The sequence below is a fragment of the Salvelinus sp. IW2-2015 genome, linkage group LG22 (genome assembly GCF_002910315.2).
Source record: "Salvelinus sp. IW2-2015 linkage group LG22, ASM291031v2, whole genome shotgun sequence".
Classification (NCBI taxonomy): Eukaryota; Metazoa; Chordata; class Actinopteri; order Salmoniformes; family Salmonidae; genus Salvelinus; species Salvelinus sp. IW2-2015.
Window position 1 is genome coordinate 15,024,536 of NC_036862.1, and position 18,563 is coordinate 15,043,098.

Here is an 18,563-nt window from a genome sequence, read left to right on the forward strand (position 1 = left end):
GTAATACAGTGTAGCATAATATAGTATAATACAGTATCATATAGTATAGTATAATATAGTATAGTTAGATGTAATGTAAATGTGCTGAATGTGAAAGTGTTCTGAATGTCTCCTCTCCACCCACCTACCCGTGTCTGTCTGTCTGTCTGTCTGTCTGTCTGTCTGTCTGTCTGTCTGTCCCAATGCAGCGCTGTACGACAGTGACCTGGATGACGATGAAGAGGAGGATGACCCAGAGGAGGATCTGGAAGTGCACAGGTTGCCAGATCTGCTATTCCGACGCCCCCCTCAGCTCCTGCAGTACACTGCAGCCCTGCACTCACCCTATGGTGAAGACCAGGAGGAAGAGGCACAGAGAGGGGAACTCACCCTGGTCAGCCACATAGGTAGCGAATCAGTGCTTACATACATGCCTGGTTGTTGATCAACGTTATCACACATATACTCTCAGACACATATGCTCTCAGACATTGGACCTACCTTATGTGGCAAAAACTGTAAATCATGCCATGGTGTTACAGGACTATGTGCGTGTGTGTCTCAGTGTGTCTAGATGATTCCTTTGGGTATGACTGTGGTGTGAGCTGTGCTGACTGTGAGAACGGAGCAGTGTGTGGTGCAGAGAGAGACCGCTGTGAATGTACACCTGGATGGACTGGCGTCATCTGCAACGAGAGTAAGTCGCTGTCCTCTCCTCTCCCCAGCGTCTCTTATTATCACTGTAACCCTTGGAAATCACCAATCACCTGATAGAGTTTCAGTGTTATTCAGTGCATATTATTGAGCAGGCAGTTATTTGATTGGTTAGTGCTCAGGGTTAGGTATTTGAACCCAGATCTGGCCTGGAGAGTGGCCAAGTGCCCCATAGACAGAATACAGCCCCCAGGCCAGGGATGTCCACTGTCAAACACTGTGTTAGAAAGAGACCAGAAGCCATTGTTTCACAACCAAGCATGATTAATGAGTGTCTTTGGGCTGGAACTGAACCAGGGATATAATTATGTTTGGAATTATGGAGCCACATGGGGATAAATCCATTACAATCAGTCATTGTTATACATTTAAACATGCTCCTTTGGGATAGTGTTCAAATTCACACCAAGAAGAGTTAGGTTATGATGAGGCCATTTTCCCTGACCAGTGGGGAAGATTGAAAACATAGCAGAGAACGGCCATTTTTGTCATCTCATTAGGTTTTAATCGTTAGCTTGGGAAGAAGACAACTACCATGTGGAGAAGAGAATATTATTATACACTGAGTGTGCAACATATAAAGAACACCTTCCTGCTATTGAGTTGCACCCAGAACAGCCTCAAGGGTTTACTGCGTTCAGTTTTGCAACTGACTAGGTATCCCCTTCGCTATGTCATGGAAAGAGCTGGTGTTCATAATGTACACTCATGTAGACATGCTATTGCATTTTGCCCGACAGCATGTGTTAGATATGGAAGGCAGTGCTGTGTTTGCCGGGATACAGTGTAACCAGAGAGGAATAGAAGTCAAGTAAAAATCTTTATACCAAAAATATTCCGTTTTCTCAGAACGTGTTATGTACTGATTTTGCACTAGCCTAGCTTGCCATATTGCCACGTGGCTACAAACATGACTAATTGCTAACTGACACATTTTCCCTCAGAAGTTCATAAAATAGTTGTGCACAAGAAGTGTGACATGGAATGTTGACTGGCTTTTACTGAACCCATTTAAAAGGTCCAGCTGGGCTGTGTGGTAATTTCTATATAAACCATGTGGGATTAATGTGGGAAACGCAAAAAGCTAAGAAAGACCCTCATGTGGAGAAGATAATATGAAAGACAAGTGATAGAATGTCTCTCTCTCTCTCTCNTAATTGCTACACAAGACGTGTTGGATTAATGTGGGAAACGCAAAAAGCTAAGACCCTCATGTTGAGAAGATAATAGAAAAGTAAAGAGTTAGAATGTCTCTCAATCTCAATCTCTCTCGCTCTCTCAATATCAATCTCTCTCTCTCTCAAAACTCTCTCTTGCTCTCGCTCCCCCCCACCCTCCCTCTCTCTCTCCCTCCCAGCTTGTCCAGTGGGGACCTATGGACAGGCCTGTAACAGCCTATGTCGTTGCCAGAACGGGGGCTCCTGTGAACCAGTAACCGGGAGGTGTGTTTGCCCACCGGGGGTGCAGGGCCAGCTCTGTGAGGACGGTAGGGACTGACACACACACACAAACACATGCACTCCTCAGCACTCAGCCGACTGCTCCCCCCAGGGGTCCACACACAGCCATTTTCTTCCCTTATTACTGGCACTCCAGTAGCCCACCACTTCTCTCCCCTCCTCCCCACTGCATGTTTTTATGTCACTCCCTGTCACAGCTCCACCACGTACAAGTCCAGACAGACCAGTCACCTTGCCTTAAGTGGCTAATCCTATTTAGCTGACCCTGTTGATTTCACCACCCACAAGATTAGGCACTGGCTCTGCCCTGTAGACATAGCCTGGTGCCAGATCCGTTTGTGCTGTCTCGTCAATGTGACAATAACCATAGGAGTTTGTAAGACAGCACAAACAGATTGGGGACCAGGCTACATGCTGGAAGGGCAAAATCTGGTCTAACCACATGTGCAACTCTTCTGTGTCTTGTTGACAGGTTGCCCACAAGGATACTTTGGGAAACACTGTAGGCGGAGGTGTAACTGCCCCAACACCGGGCGCTGCCACCGTCTCTATGGAGCCTGTCTGTGTGCCCCGGGGCTGTACGGGCGCTTCTGCCACCTGCGTGAGTACCCATATCCTCTAGACTACAGTACCCAGCAGCCACCACGACTGACATCTTAATGTAGTACAGGAGTGTTCTTCTTCCCTCTGGAGCTTTTGTTCCAGCCTGATTCAACTAATAAACTAAACAGTTCAGTTGAATCAGGTGTCTTAGTATTGGTCTGGAACAAAAGCATGCACTGCCTGTGTCTCTTGCACCAGATTGTAGGAACACTGCAGTAGTGACGGATGAAGAAAATTATGTCAATTCCCTTTCTGTAGCTTGGTCCCTGATCCTACAGATCTACTGACAGTACCTTCCTTTCTCCAGCTTGTCCCAGGTGGACCTATGGTGTCGGCTGCTCTGAGGAGTGTGACTGTGCTCTGGAACATTCCCTGGGCTGCCATCCCAATAACGGGACCTGTCTGTGCAAACCTGGCCACCACGGCTCTCAGTGTCAGCAAGGTTAGCTGTTCTGGCTCAGACAATACAGTACACAGATATTGAGGTTATTGAAAAAGAAAAATGACATTGTTTCATGGTTGTCTGGATGATAGTGAAGCTCCTCTCTTGTGTTTATGTATGTGTGTACGTGTGTGTCTGTGTGTGTGTGCGTGCGTGTGTTTCTCTCCAGAGTGTGATCCAGGGTTCTATGGTAGTGGCTGTGGGCAGCAGTGTGACTGTCCAGGTGGGGCGACCTGTGACCCTAGGAGTGGAGAGTGCACCTGGAGGTGTCCTGCAGGTCTCCATGGGAACCTGTGTCAGCTGTGTGAGCCTACCACCTTGTGGAGGAGACTCCCTAATCACAATGCATGTAGCTAGGGACAGGAGTGTTTCCTGGTCCGTTCAGGAACAACTCCTGACCTTACATTCAGAGAGAGCGATGTTGTACTGTTCCCTCATGAATGTGGAAATATGAATGGGGGTGTGTGAGTGCCTGCGTGCGTATGCGTACATGTGTGTGTGTTAGTTTGCTCAATAGGCTTCAATAGTGTTCCCCTTCTGGCAGCTTGCTCTACAGACCAGTGGAACGTTTCAGTAGCYTTAGTCTCTCCTATGGTCCAGAGATATTAAAGAACGTTCAGGAGCTCTGTTTAAATCATAACTCTGTCTCCCTATAGACCAGACAAGATAACATGGAGGGGTTATTTTAGAGCTAATGCATTGTCCAGACCTCCATGAGGTTCCCTTTTATTAAAGCAAACAAATCATCCATCTCTTTATGGTTTTGTTTAGCTTTGAATTGACGTGAGGTTGTGAAAGCGGGCCATGCAACATCAGTCCACTTTGAGATCGCCTTGCTACTGCACACGATCCCAGCGAGGGAGATATACAGGAAATGAAAAAAGGTTTGTGTAACCCTTTCTCTCTGTCTCTCTCTCCCTCCATCATTCCGTCCTCTGTGTATCTGTATGTAGCCTGCAGTGCTGGTCAGTTCGGGGAGAACTGCCTCCGGACGTGTGTGTGTGGAGGAGAACCCTGTGACCCCATGACAGGAGAGTGTATCTGCCCTGTTGGGAAGACAGGAAAGGKCTGTCAACAAGGTAGTTATAATGCTTCATAACTCAGTATTTAATACCTGTATTACTGTTAAATGTATTATTACTCATTATTATACTGTATTTATCTTTCACTTAAATAGCGTGCCATTTCTTCCATATTGTCCCTCACTGTTTTTCAAATCTGGGGTGAGGATCTAAATTCAAACAGTACAGTAGTATTGGAAGACATCAGTCCACCAATCAGACCTGCTCTTCATCTGCTCTTAAACCAATGACCTGAAGTCAGTTAAACCATGTGGTGTTGATGATCATACATCTCAATTAGGGCTTATCCTGACCAAATGAACTGACCACCAAAACTGGTCTATAACTGGTCAATAGCTATAGCCCTGAGTTTTCCCTCCCCCCGTAGACTGCCCAGAGGGATTATGGGGGTTGAAGTGCCAGTTCCCATGTAGAGCGTGTGAGAACGGCGCTTCCTGCAACACGCAGACAGGAGTCTGTGACTGCAACCCTGGGTACACAGAACAACTCTGCCAGACTGGTAAGTGAAATAAATAAACGGCAGCAGCCTACAGTCTTGCTAAAGTGATGGGAAAGGAAAGAGAGAGACTGTGAGAGAGACCTTATGATACACTGTTATATTTCACCCTGACTATTTCTCTGCTTCACAGTGTGTCCAATAGGGTCCTATGGGCCAGGCTGTGTGAGTGCCTGTGTCTGTCATCCTGATGCCAGCTGTGACCCTGTCACCGGACACTGTACATGTCCCCCGGGCCGAACAGGACACGACTGCACTACGTGTAAGCACCACTATCACACATACACACAGGCAGGTGCGCGCCCACACACACACATACACACACAGGTTGGTAAAGAAAACGACATGTTGTGCGTGTGTGTGTGCGTGTCTCCACAGCCTGTGAGGAGGGGTCCTGGGGCTCTGGGTGCTCCAACAGGTGCCATTGTGCAGACCGAGCCCTGAGTTGTGATGCTGTGACTGGACGCTGTGTGTGTGAGGCTGGTTTCATTGGAGACCACTGTGAACAGAGTAAGACATTTCTTTGGAAATTCRGCCATCTTTAGGTAATACACTGTAGCACATCTTTGGACCAGATCTGGCTCAAGCAAGTGTTCTGCAGATGAAGAATCTTAATTTGATCACTCTTTTGTTGATGAGAATTTTCCTGCACCACAGGAAATGCAGATGAGCTTTGTGATTTACATAAATTCACTGAAAACTTACGCTAACACACGGTTATATTAATAGTACTGCACTTTTCTTGTAGACTACTTTTGGCCAGCTAATAGCCTAACCATCGAACAAGCAAAATGATGGACTACACGTTAAAATCCTGCGTATATATTTTGGCTGGTAATATCTCTGTCTGATGTTGACCATTTGTCTCTCCCCTGTTCCCACAGTGTGTGTGGAGGGCAGCTATGGTTGGAGCTGTGCCCTGGACTGTCAGTGTCAGCATGGGGCTCTGTGTGACCATGTGAGTGGAGCCTGCACCTGCTCCTCTGGATGGACCGGAAGCTTCTGTGAGAAAAGTAAGACTTGTGAATAAATTGTACTACATTTAAGCACCTATTACTAATACTCTATGGGTAACCTTTTATTTTACGTCCTGGTATTTAGCAGGTAGTTACTTTGAAATTGTTAAAATGGTAATTAACTCATAATAGCATATTCATTACATTTGAGTTTCTTTGAGATTCATTGAGACAAGCGTAGGTTTGTACACTTGAATTATTTGAGGTAAGTACCAGAAACTATCCGTTGTCACCAAATAGCTCGGTAGACTAGGGGTTAAGAGTGTTGGGCCAGTAACGAAAAGTCGGTCAGTAAGCACATTTTATCTCTCTAAAATAAAATGACCTTGCAATATATTTAGAACAAAATCAAGTCTGTCTTTTCACTAGCCCATGTCATGGTAAGATACCAAATCATGTCTGTCTTTCACTAGCCCATGTCATGGTAAGATACCAAACCATGTCTGTCTTTTCACTTGCCCATGTCATGGTAAGATACCAAATCATGTCTGTCTTTTCACTTTGCCACTGTCATGGTAAAGATACCAAACCATGTCTGTCTTTCACTTGCCCAGTCATGGTAAGATACCAAATCATGTCTGTCTTTTCACTTGCCCATGTCATGGTAAGATACCAAACATGTCTGTCTTTTCACTTACCCATGTCATGGTAAGATACAAACCATGTCTGTCTTTTCACTTGCCCATGTCATGGTAAGATACCAAATCATGTCTGTTTTTCACTAGCCCATGTCATGGTAAGATACCAAACCATGTCTGTCTTTTCACTTGCCCATGTCATGGTAAGATACCAAACCATGTCTGTCTTTTCACTTGCCCATGTCATGGTAAGATACCAAACCATGTCTGTCTTTTCACTTGCCCATGTCATGGTAAGATACCAACCATGTCTGTCTTTTCACTTGCCCATGTCATGGTAAGATACCAAATCATGTCTTTCTTTTCACTACCCATGTCATGGTAAGATACCAAACCATGTCTGTTCTTTTCACTTGCCCATGTCATGGTAAGATACCAAATCATGTCTGTCTTTTCACTTGCCCATGTCATGGTAAGATACCAAACCATGTCTGTCTTTTTCACTTACCCATGTCATGGTAAGATATCAAACCATGTCTGTCTTTTCACTTGCCCATGTCATGGTAAGATATCCAAATCATGTCTGTTTTTCACTCTAGCCCATGTCATGGTAAGATACCAACCATGTCTGTCTTTTTTCACTTAGCCCATGTCATGGTAAGATACCAAACCATGTCTGTCTTTTCACTTGCCCATTGTCATGGTAAGATACCAAACCATGTCTGTCTTTCTACTTGCCCATGTCATGGTAAGATACCAAACCATGTCTGTCTTTTCACTTGCCCATGTCATGGTAAGATACCAAATCATGTCTGTCTTCACTAACCCATGTCATGGTATACCAAAACCATGTATGTTTTCACTTGCCCATGTCATGGTAAGATACCAAATCATGTCTGTCTTTCACTAGCCCATGTCATGGTAAGATACCAAATCTATCTGTTTTTTTTCACTAGCCCATGTCATGGTAAGATACCAAATCATGTCTGTCTTTCACTAACCCATGCCATGTAAGATACCAAATCATGTCTGTCTTTTCACTAGCCCATGTCATGGTAAGATACCAAATCATGTCTGTCTTTTCACTAGCCCATGCATGGTAAGATACCAAATCATGTCTGTCTTTTCACTAGCCCATGTCATGGTAAGATACCAAATCATGTCTGTCTTTTCACTAGCCCATGTCATGGTAAGATACCAAATCATGTCTGTCTTTTCACTAGCCCATGTCATGGTAAGATACCAAATCAGTCTGTCTTTTCACTAGCCCATGTCATGGTAAGATACCAAATCATGTCTTTCTTTTCACTAGCCCATGTCATGGTAAGATACAAAATCATGTCTGTCTTTTCACTAGCCATGTCATGGTAAGTACAAAAATCATGTCTGTCTTTTCACTAGCCCATGTCATGGTAAGATACAAAATCATGTCTGTCTTTTCACTAGCCCATGTCATGGTAAGATACAAAATCATGTCTTTCTTTTCACTAGCCCATGTCATGGTAAAGATACAAAAATCATGTCTGTCTTTTCACTAGCCCATGTCATGGTAAGATACCAATATATTTCTGTCTTTTCACTACCCATGTCATTGGTAGATACAAATCATGTCTGTCTTTTCACTAGCCCATGTCATGGTAAGATACAAAATCATGTCTGTCTTTTCACTAGCCCATGTCATGGTAAGATACAAAAACAACAGCTCTATCTCTTTCACAATATGCATTTATAAGTAAAGTTGATTCACCAAATTTCAGAAAATGTAAATATCTCATTTTGGAATCAAACCCTTCATTTATAGGGCGGCAGGTCGCCTAACGGTTAAGAACATTGGGCCAGTAATCGAAAGGTTGCAAGTTTGAATCCCGATTAGACTAGATGAAAAATCTTCCAATGTACCCTTGAGCAAGGCACTTAACCCTAATTGCTCCTGTAAGTCGCTATGGATAAGCGCGCCAGTTAAATGATCTTAGGCCAGGCGGTAACCCCTCTCTTATGGTCTCTTCTATTGGTCTAGTAATGAAAGGTCTAGTAGAGAAGTCACTCAGAATTACAGTTCTGTGACTAGCGTAACAATATACAGCTATATAACAGACAGGGGCGCCGCCAGGGATTTTGGGCCCCATGAAAAGATATCACATTGGGCCCCACCACCACAGGCCATACCAACCCTGTGCAATTGTTGTAACCACACACCTCCAGAACCCAATAGACCCATTCATAGCTTTAAATAACGCTACCTTTGCAGGCTTGCAACTCTCTTGTAGTCCAATATTTACAGTACGATATTTTCTGACAGTGAGCTGTGAAAATATAACACTGTGCAGACATGCATGCAACATTCTGCATACAGTGGAATTCACTATTTGATGCAAGACTGATACCCTCTATAAGAAATGTGCTAAAGGCTATATTTTACAGTCTAAATGGAATGTTAATGGTAAAATTATTGAATGGAGAATTCTCTTAACATTAAAGAATAACTTAAAATAAATATAACTTAAATATACATTCATCTCTTCAATTAAAATAAATTAACATTATCATCTATAGAATTATATAACAAACAAAATAATAAAATCAGCAGCAGATTTTTAAGTATGCATACCAACTAGAAAATAAGCAGCTGTAAAAGTGGAAATGGAAAATGGGGGAAAAAATTATATGGAAATGCGCTAGAGGAAAGGTCAAGAGGTCACCAAATCACTAGGTTTCTTCCACTTGGGGTCTTGATTGTGTACAACAAATTGTATAGCAATCCAGCCATTACTTTGAGACATATCTTGTTCTCAGTATGTTCTCAGTCTTGTTCTCAGCCTGTGGGCATCATGTGTGTAGTGATCCAATATCCATAGCCATGCCATTTAACAGTTATCACTGGCCCTTGCTCAGCCTTACTCACCAAGAACCCAGCGCTGAGCCTTCTTGCTAGCTGATCAGCTTGTTTTTCAACATCCTCACTTTGTCTATCTCTTTCTGTGCACCTTCTCTCATTTGCTCCATCCTCATCATCTGCGTTGGTATTGCCTGCACTGTCTTTCACCTCTTCCTCCACTTCCACACTCCTCCCTGACAAAACTATCACTTGAAGAGGGTCCTGGCTCTGTAGAGTGTACATGACGCATATGATAATATATCCTTTAATATAATGCCATTTGTAATAACATCATAACCAACATTTCAGTTACTACCATTTTGTTGACTTAAATTAACTGCATGCACCACGGAAACAAATGTAAGAGCACTGAATCCTGCAGAATATTGACCCAAATTACCTGAAGTTGCGTATCAACACCACTAGGTGTCAGAAAATGACCACATTTCAGTCTGCATCAAAGCCATGGAGACATACCTTGGCCATATGACTTGAATGTATTATTTTAACATTGGCTGTCACTTATACAGACTGAGTCACTCAATGCTTCGAACTGTCCAGCATCCAATATAGACTATAGGCTGTTTTTGTTTCATATAATGATCATTATGTGGAAAAATTATTATTTTTTTTAAAATTATTGTCATTGAAAAGAATTTAATCATAAAAAAAACAACATAATAATAAAATAAAAATATCCCACGGACCCCTGCAATTATGCCAACTGACATGTCATTCAACACAATGCTGCTCACCTCCTTCAGTTGGGAGTAGGGCTGGTTCAGGGGTATGGGGATGGGGAGAGAGGGCTGCTGAGCCTGAAGCTGCGTCTATTGGGCCTGGCACCAGGCAGAGGCAGGGACAGCTGATTTAGTATGAATAGCTTGCTAAAAGTTTGTCTGCATTGATTAAATGTTGGCTAAAAGAGGAGCGAAATGTAAACACTCAGAATTTTATGTGAAGATATTACGTAACTAATGGTAGGGGAGCAAAATAAGCCTATTTCACTATGGACTAAGCTATCAGGTTAATTTCCACCACTCACGGACTACACCCACCTTCCTTTGTGAAAAATTGGGTGACATAATTTTTTCTCTCCTGGCTTTCTTTTCTTTCTTTTTGTTTTTGGAAACTAGATTTTTCTTTAGGAAGCTGAGACATGCTGCTCGACCGGCACCCCTCACTCGCAATTCACTGCTAGCAAGTACCGTTCGCGCCTGGGTTGGGGGCAGGACCGAACCATTTCATGTAAATGGCATGGGGGGGCAATACAGAGGCTCTCTGGATGTTTACTTTTTGCCAAAACAAGGAAAGAAAAAGAAACCGTTAGTTTTATTAGTACATTTTAAATAAAATATTCTATTCGTGATGATAGGTGAATAATTTAATATTGAACAATTTTTACCTAATGTTCTAATAGCTTTTTAGGGCCCCTGACAGTCACAGGCCCTTAGAATCATCCTAACTTTTCCCCCCCATAAGGCGCCCCTGATAACATATCTCTACACCGAGAATAAATTGACAATGAATCTGGTGTCAAGCTGTCCAAGGCCCTTTGATTAAATATCAGTAAGTTATAAACTCCAGTTGTGGGACTATTGTATTGGTCTAGTTTTTTGCTATTCTAGCTGCTAAAAGTACTCTTTAATGATTAAGATTTGACTGGGTTTTTTGAGATCATCAAACTCTCTTCTCTAGAATCTGTGTAGCTGCTCACTGAGGTTTAGTTTTTCAGTTAAAACTTTTCCAGTGAAAAGTCCTATGTTAGACTCTGGAGGGCGCTGGTGGATGTCTGATGGTCCCTGTGCAGATTCTCACACACATAGTCCAATTACAGTAAAACAAGGCCAACTATATGTGAATATCCCAGAGTAGCTGGTCTCAAGCTCGACTAGCTAATTGATTTGATTTTGATTAGGCTTTGACTGAAACGGTCTAAAGTAAATTTGTGGTGTAAGATTAAGTTACCTGTGCTGTAAAATATAGCCTGTTTCATGCGTGAATCACAGTCATGTCACATTATATCATAAGATACATTAACACACACCCTTCTGACCTGCAGGATTTAAAATTCCTAGCCATAACAAGCCAATGGTTTCCAACATAGACATCATAGACATCAGCCTCAATGGAAATGACCATGGAAACTCAAATATATATATTTTTTCTCTCTCTCTCTCTCTCTCTCTCTCTCTCTCTCTCTCTCTCTGTCTCCCACTGTTCTGTTTCTAAAGTATCCCCCCCTTAAATAAGGTGTCTAGTTTCCCCATATTGTACAGGGGCCTCTTCCTTTAAGGGCAGTCAGGAAGTGATTTCTACTAGTCAGCGAGGGCCAGAGTTTCCCCTTCCATGTCTGTCTGGCTGTGTGGTCTCCTGCCTTGGTTTATAGGCTAACTAGGCTGACAGGACACAACGCTTTAACACACAGGCTGGGATCTGGAAATAATCCTCATTACTTCCTTAAAGGAGCAATCAGGGATTGGTACATCCATTTTTGAACATTCAAATGAATGACATAMAGCCATTGATTCTTAAAGAATATAACGTATAAATGCCTCATGAGCTTAGTTCAACTCTCTTACCCCTGTCAATATGAGTTTGTTTCACTCCATTGTTTGTAAAACCACATATCAAAACATGATTAAAACTATAATTTTGATCTATGGATGACCAGTCCTTACATCCATGAATTTGCGWGTGGTTACATTTCTCCAACCCCATCCCTCAGCTGTTTACACAAAAGAAGTGGTTGGGCCAGTTTGTTGTTTTTCAAATCCCGGATTGCTCCTTTAAAGAGCTAATTTAATCAGCGATGTAGCTAGCAGCACACTGGTGGCTGGTGGAGTCTGAGGACTCCCAGTACTGACTATAAACAGAGGCACAGCAGACAATTTAAACCTTCCACCCACAGTTGAAATAGCAACCCAGCCCAGGCTAATCTCAATTGACACTTCACCCTGCGATTAAGTGGAACCGAATCGCTCTCTTCTTGTGGAAAGGATTGGCATTGGCGTTTGGTAACCTCAAACCAGCATCCAAAATCTATCTATGTATTTTAAATGTGTATGTAAAGGAAAATTCAGAAAATAGTTTTTTTRCCCCTTCAAATTAAGAATAGTAAATGAACCTATTTAGATCATTTGAAGATTTGGTTGATCTCCAATGTAAACTAAGTACATTTTGTAAATTGATAAAGATAATTGATAACCCTATAACTGTGTTGGTTGAAGATTACATAGGTTACTAAATTACTAGAAGTCTGCTGGTCAGAAAAAGTGGGCTGTGGTGAATGTCATGGTGAAATGTCCCTCTTCATCAACTCACACCCCGGCATCAAACATGGCATCAGTCTGGCATCTCTGCATCTCTGCCAGCAGCTCAAGGTCTAGAGACAATCAGAGCCATCTGACCAGATGTTGACTAAATACCACCAGTACTGTGCCACCATCACAGAATGAAAAAGTACACTGTATCTCTATGGCCACTACCACCACACACACACACACACACACAGCACCGCAGACACACAGCACCCCAGACACACAGCACCCCAGACACACAGCACCGTAGACACACAGCACCCCAGACACACAGCACCCCAGACACACAGCACCCCAGACACACAGCGGCCACAGGACACACATCACCACAGACACACCGTACCCAGACACACAGTACCACAGACTCACAGCAACCCCAGACTCACAGCACCACAGACTCACAGCACCCAGACACACCAGACCACAGACCCCACAGCACCACAGACCCACAGCACCCCAGACACACAGCACCCAGACACGCCACCGTAGCACACAGCACCGTAGACACACAGCACCCCAGACACACAGCACCCCAGGACACACAGCACCCCAGACACACAGCACCCCAGACACGCAGCACCCCAGACAACACAGCACCCAGACACACACACAGTACACAGACACACAGCACCCAGAAACACAGGGCCACAGACACACATCACCACAGACACACCCGTACCCAGACACACAGTACCACAGACTTACAGCACCCAGACACACAGCACCCAACCACAGCACCCAGACCCACTGCACCCCAGACACACCAGCACCCCAGACACACTGCACCCGTAGACACACTGCACCGTAGACACCACAGCACCATAGACACACAGCACCCCAGACACACAGCACCCCAGACACGCAGCACCCCAGACACGCAGCCACCCCAGACAGCAGCACCCAGACACAACAGCACCAGACACACAGTACCGCAGACACACAGCACCCCAGACACACAGCACCGTAGACACACAGCACCACAGACACACAGCACACAGACACACAGCACCGCAGACACACAGTACCGCAGACACACAGTACGACACACAGCACCCCAACACGCAGCACCCCAGGACAAACAGCACCCAGACACACAGCAACGTAGACACACAGCACCCCAGACACACAGCACCGTAGACACACAGCACCACAGACACACAGCACCGCAGACACACAGTACCGCAGACACACAGCACCCCAGACACACAGCACCACAGAGACAGCACCACAGAAACACAGCACCAGAGAGACAGCTCCACAGAGACAGCACCAGGGTTGTAGTGCTGCCTCAGTAAAACAAACTCGCTTCAATTTGAGAATACACAGAGCTGGTCAAAATATTTCAGGAAAATTAATTCTGATAAATTCTAAATGAATTCTATTTAATTACCACAAAAATTCCATTGAAAACGATAGAATGACAAACCAAATAAATACAGCGCATTCGGAAAGTATTCAGACTCCTTGACTTTTCCACATTTTGTTACTTATGTAAATAAATACCTTATTTACAAAGGTATTCAGACTTTTGCTATGAGACTTGAAATCAAGCTAAGGTGAATCCTGTTTCCATTGATCATCCTTGAGATGTTTCTACAACTTGATTGGAGTTCACCTGTGGTAAAATCAATTGATTAGACATGATTTGGAAAGGCACACGCCTGTCTATATAAGGTGCTACAGTTGACAGTGCATGTCAGAGCAGAAACCAAGCCATGAGGTTGAAGGAATTGTCAGTAGAGCTCCGAGACAGAACGTTTCTGCAGCATTGAAGGTCCCCAAGAACACAGTGGCCTCCATCATTCTTAAATGGAAGAAGTTTGTAACCACCAAGACTTTTCCTAGAGCTGGTCGCCCGGCCAAACTGAGCAATCGGGGGAGAAGGGCCTTGGTCAGGGAGGTGACCAAGAATTCGATGGTCACTCTGACAGAGCTCAAGAGTTCCTCTTTGGCGATGGGAGAACATTCCAGAAGGACAACCATCCCTGCAGCACTCCATCAATCAGGCCTTTATGGTAGAGTGGCCAGACGGAAGCCACTTCTCAGTAAAAGGCACATGACAGCCCGCTTGGAGTTTGAAGAACCTGAAGAACTCTCAGACCATGAGAAACAAGATTCTCTGGTCTGATGAAACATAGATTGAGCTCTTTGGCCTGAATGCCAAGCGCAACGTCTGGAGGAAACCAGGCACCATCCCTACGGTGAAGCACAGTGGTGGCAGCATCATGCTGTGGGAATGTTTTTCAATGGTAGGGACTGGGAGATTAGTCAGGATCAAGGGAAAGATGAACAGAGCAAAGTACAGCGAGATCCTTGATGAAAACCTGCTCCAGAGCGCTCAGGACCTCAGACTGGGGCGAAGGTTCACCTTCCAACAGGAGAATGACCCTAAGCACACAGCCAAGACAACGCAGGAGTGGCTTTGAGACAAGTCTCTGAATGTCCTTCAGTGGCCTAGCCAGAGCCCGGACTTGAGCTCGATCAAACATCTCTGGAGAGAACTGAAAATAGCTGTTCAGCGACGCTCCCCGTCCAATCTGACAGAGCTTGAGGGGATCTGCAGGGAAGAATGGGAGAAACTCCCCAAATACAGGTGTGCAAAGCTTGTAGCGTCATACCCAAGAAGACTCCAGGCTGTAATCACTGCCAAGGGTGCTTCATCAAAGTATTGAGTAAAGGGTCTGAATACTTATGTAAATGTGATATATCCGTTTTTTTATTTKTAAATTTGCAAAAAAATCTAAAAACCTGTTTTTGCTTGGTCATTATYGGTTATTATGTGTAGATTGATAAGGGGAAAAAACTGTTTAATCCATTTTAGAATAAGGCTGTAACGTAACAAAATGTGGATACAGTCAAGGGGTCTGAATACTTTCTGAAATGCACTGTATGTGTAGCAGCCTAGAGGTAACCAATTCGCTGAGTCCACTGCTGAACTGCAGCAACAAGTGGCAAAAGTAGGGTGAGTATTGGGAACGCGCTGGGTTGCGAGCTCTTTCCTGGTCCAACATGCTCTGTGCTCACTCGCTCACTTTGAGCGGGCCAAATCCGACTTAAGAGATGGATCTAAATTTATAGAATGGATACCTGGAGGAAAATAGGGGAGGGTGATGCTTTTTCAATTTCAGTCAAGGGGAGGGTTTAGTATTTGTTTTATCTAATCCATAGGAGGATTATGTACAGTGGCTTACAGAAGTATTCACCCCTTTGGCATTTTTCCTATTTTGTTTTGCCTTACAACCTGGAATTAAAATTGATTTTTGGGGTGTTTGTATCATTTGATTTGCACAACATGCCTACCACTTTGAAGATACAAAATATTTTTTATTGTGAAACAAACAAGAAATAAGACAAAAAAAACTGAAAACTTGAGCATGCATAACTATTCACCCCCAAAGTCAACACTTTGTAGAGCCAACCTTTGCAGCAATTACAGCTGCAAGTCTCTTGGGGTATGTCTCTATAAGCTTGGCACATCTAGCCACAGGGATTTTTGCCCATTCTTCAAGGCAAAACTGCTCCAGCTCCTTAAAGTTGGATGGGTTCTGCTGGTGTACAGCAATCTTTAAGTCATACCACAGATTCTCAATTGGATTGAGGTCTGGGCTTTGACTAGGCCATTCCAAGACATTTAAATGTTTCCCCTTAAACCACTCGAGTGTTGCTTTAGCAGTATGCTTAGGGTCATTGTCCTGCTGGAAGGTGAACCTCCGTCCCAGTCTCAAATCTCTTGAAGACTGAAACAGGTTTCCCTCAAGAATTTCCCTGTATTTTGCACCATCCATCATTCCTTCAATTCTGACTAGTTTCCCAGTCCCTGCCGATGAAAAACATCCCCACAGCATGATGCTGCCACCACCATGCTTCACTCTGGGGATGGTGGTCTCGGAGTGATGAGGGGTGTTGGGTTTGTGCCAGACAAAGCATTTTCCTTAATGGCCAAAAAGCTCAATTTTAGAATAATAACCAGAATAACCTCAATAACCAGAATACCTTCTTCCATTTGTTTGGGGAGTCTTCCACATGCCATATGGCGAACACCAAACGTGTTTGCTTATTTTATTCTTTAAGCAATGGCTTTTTTCTGGCCACTCTTCTGTAAAGCCCAGCTRTGTGGAGTGTACGGCTTAAAGTGGTCTGATGGACAGATACTCCCATCCCTGCTGTGGAGCTTTGCAGCTCCTTCAGGGATATCTTTGGTCTCTTTGGTCTTCATGGTTACGCTTGCTTGGTGGTGCCCCTTGCTTAGTGGTGTTGCAGACTCTGGGGCCTTTCAGAACAGGTGTATATATACTGAGATCATGTGACAGATCATGTGACACTTAGATTGCACTCAGGTGGACTTCATTTAACTAATTATGTGACTTCTGAAGGTAATTGGTTGCACCAGATCTTATTTAGGGGCTTCATAGCAGCGGGAGTAAATACATATGCACGCACCACTTTTCTGTTGTTTATTTTCCATTTCACTTCACCAATTTGGACTATTTTGTGTATGTCCGTTACATGAAATCCAAATAAAAATCTATTTAAATTACAGGTTGTAATGCAACAAAATAGGAAAAAATGCCAAGGGGGGTGAATACTTTTGCAAGGCACTGTAATTTGTAATTGATGAAATTTCAGTATTTCTCAGTGTTTTAGAATTAGTTGCTTATTATGCTATAGATCGCCACTCATTTCTGATTCTCTGCTGGACGCACAATATCAAACCTATAGGCTATTTAGTGTGGCTATAGGCTATGAAGTGCATGCTCGGGGGAAGCACAGAGCAAAGTTATATTTCAAGGAAAATGTACTTCCGTCCTGAGTCTTATGCAACAGTGGGATGGTGTAAATAAAACTAGGCTGCATTACACACTGTAATGGATATTCCAACCCTGAGCCCCAGCCTGCTCTGATCATGCTGATGCATAATTTCTTTTGTGCTGCCTAACCAACATTTTTATTTTATTAGGCCTATTCCAGAAAATGCAATACTATCCTATAGCCTATGTTCTGTTCAGTTTTAGGAGAGCTCGAAGATGACCGGATGACCGGATGTCAACTTTAATAGCTTGCTACTACTGTAATTGATTTGAATAAAAACAATATGTTTCTTGCCCTTGATGTATTTATCAGAGTTATTAACCTCACAATAAGCCAGATTCAAGTAATTTACATTGTGGTGCTGAAACTCGAGGCAGCAGCCACTGCACAATCAATCAGAAATGGACAGCTCATGGTGCTGAAAGTAGGCAAATTCGTGAAGGCAAAATTCATTTCAACCATCATTTTAATTAGACTTTACTAACAACGAAAGGGCTTTGTGTTGGAGCCTATTTCTTACTATTTAAGAAATAAGAGGTAGGTCTACATGTTTGACAGGCAGAATTAGGCTATAAGCTGCTATATCCATCGATTTGTCGGTCAATTCCACCACCCACCATGCACTCTTTAAATAGCCTACCTCTGTGTCAGTGAAGGGCTATTAAGTTAAAACCAAGACTCAAATTAATGAGAGAGTATGCCATAGGACTTCCTTTTATTAAAGAAAATTAGAAAAAGCATAGGCCTACCTCTTGTTAGCTTAAGAATTTGAAGAAAATAAAACAGATCTGATTATGTAAAGTGATCTATAACAGGACTTTGGTCCACAATACTAGAAACAAGCTGTAAAATATCCGGCAAAGACGTGACTCCAATGCATATGGGGATATCATTGTTTGCTTTCTTTGACATTCAGAGGCTGAGCGACAACCTTCTATAGCCGAGGAGATAAAGAATGGACTTTGCTTGTGAAGTAATCTAATTCTGTCACTATGAATTGATTAAGCTATTTACTTTCTGTACAATAGAATGTTTAAACACAGACAGCTTTTAGGGAAAAACGTGTGACCTCTCATTGGGTTAAGCCATGGAAGAGTAGCCAACAGTAAAAAATAAATGTCTGTGTCGGATAGGCCTACTCTGTCTGGGGTGGAAAGGTAGGCCTACTCTGTCTGGGTTGGAAAGGTAG

The 18,563-nt window shown here is 43.4% G+C and overlaps 1 pseudogene; it reads left to right on the forward strand.

The window, feature by feature from the left end:
• LOC111949760 (multiple epidermal growth factor-like domains protein 6) overlaps positions 1–18,563 on the forward strand; it is a 123,446-nt pseudogene that overhangs the window by 81,341 nt on the left and 23,542 nt on the right.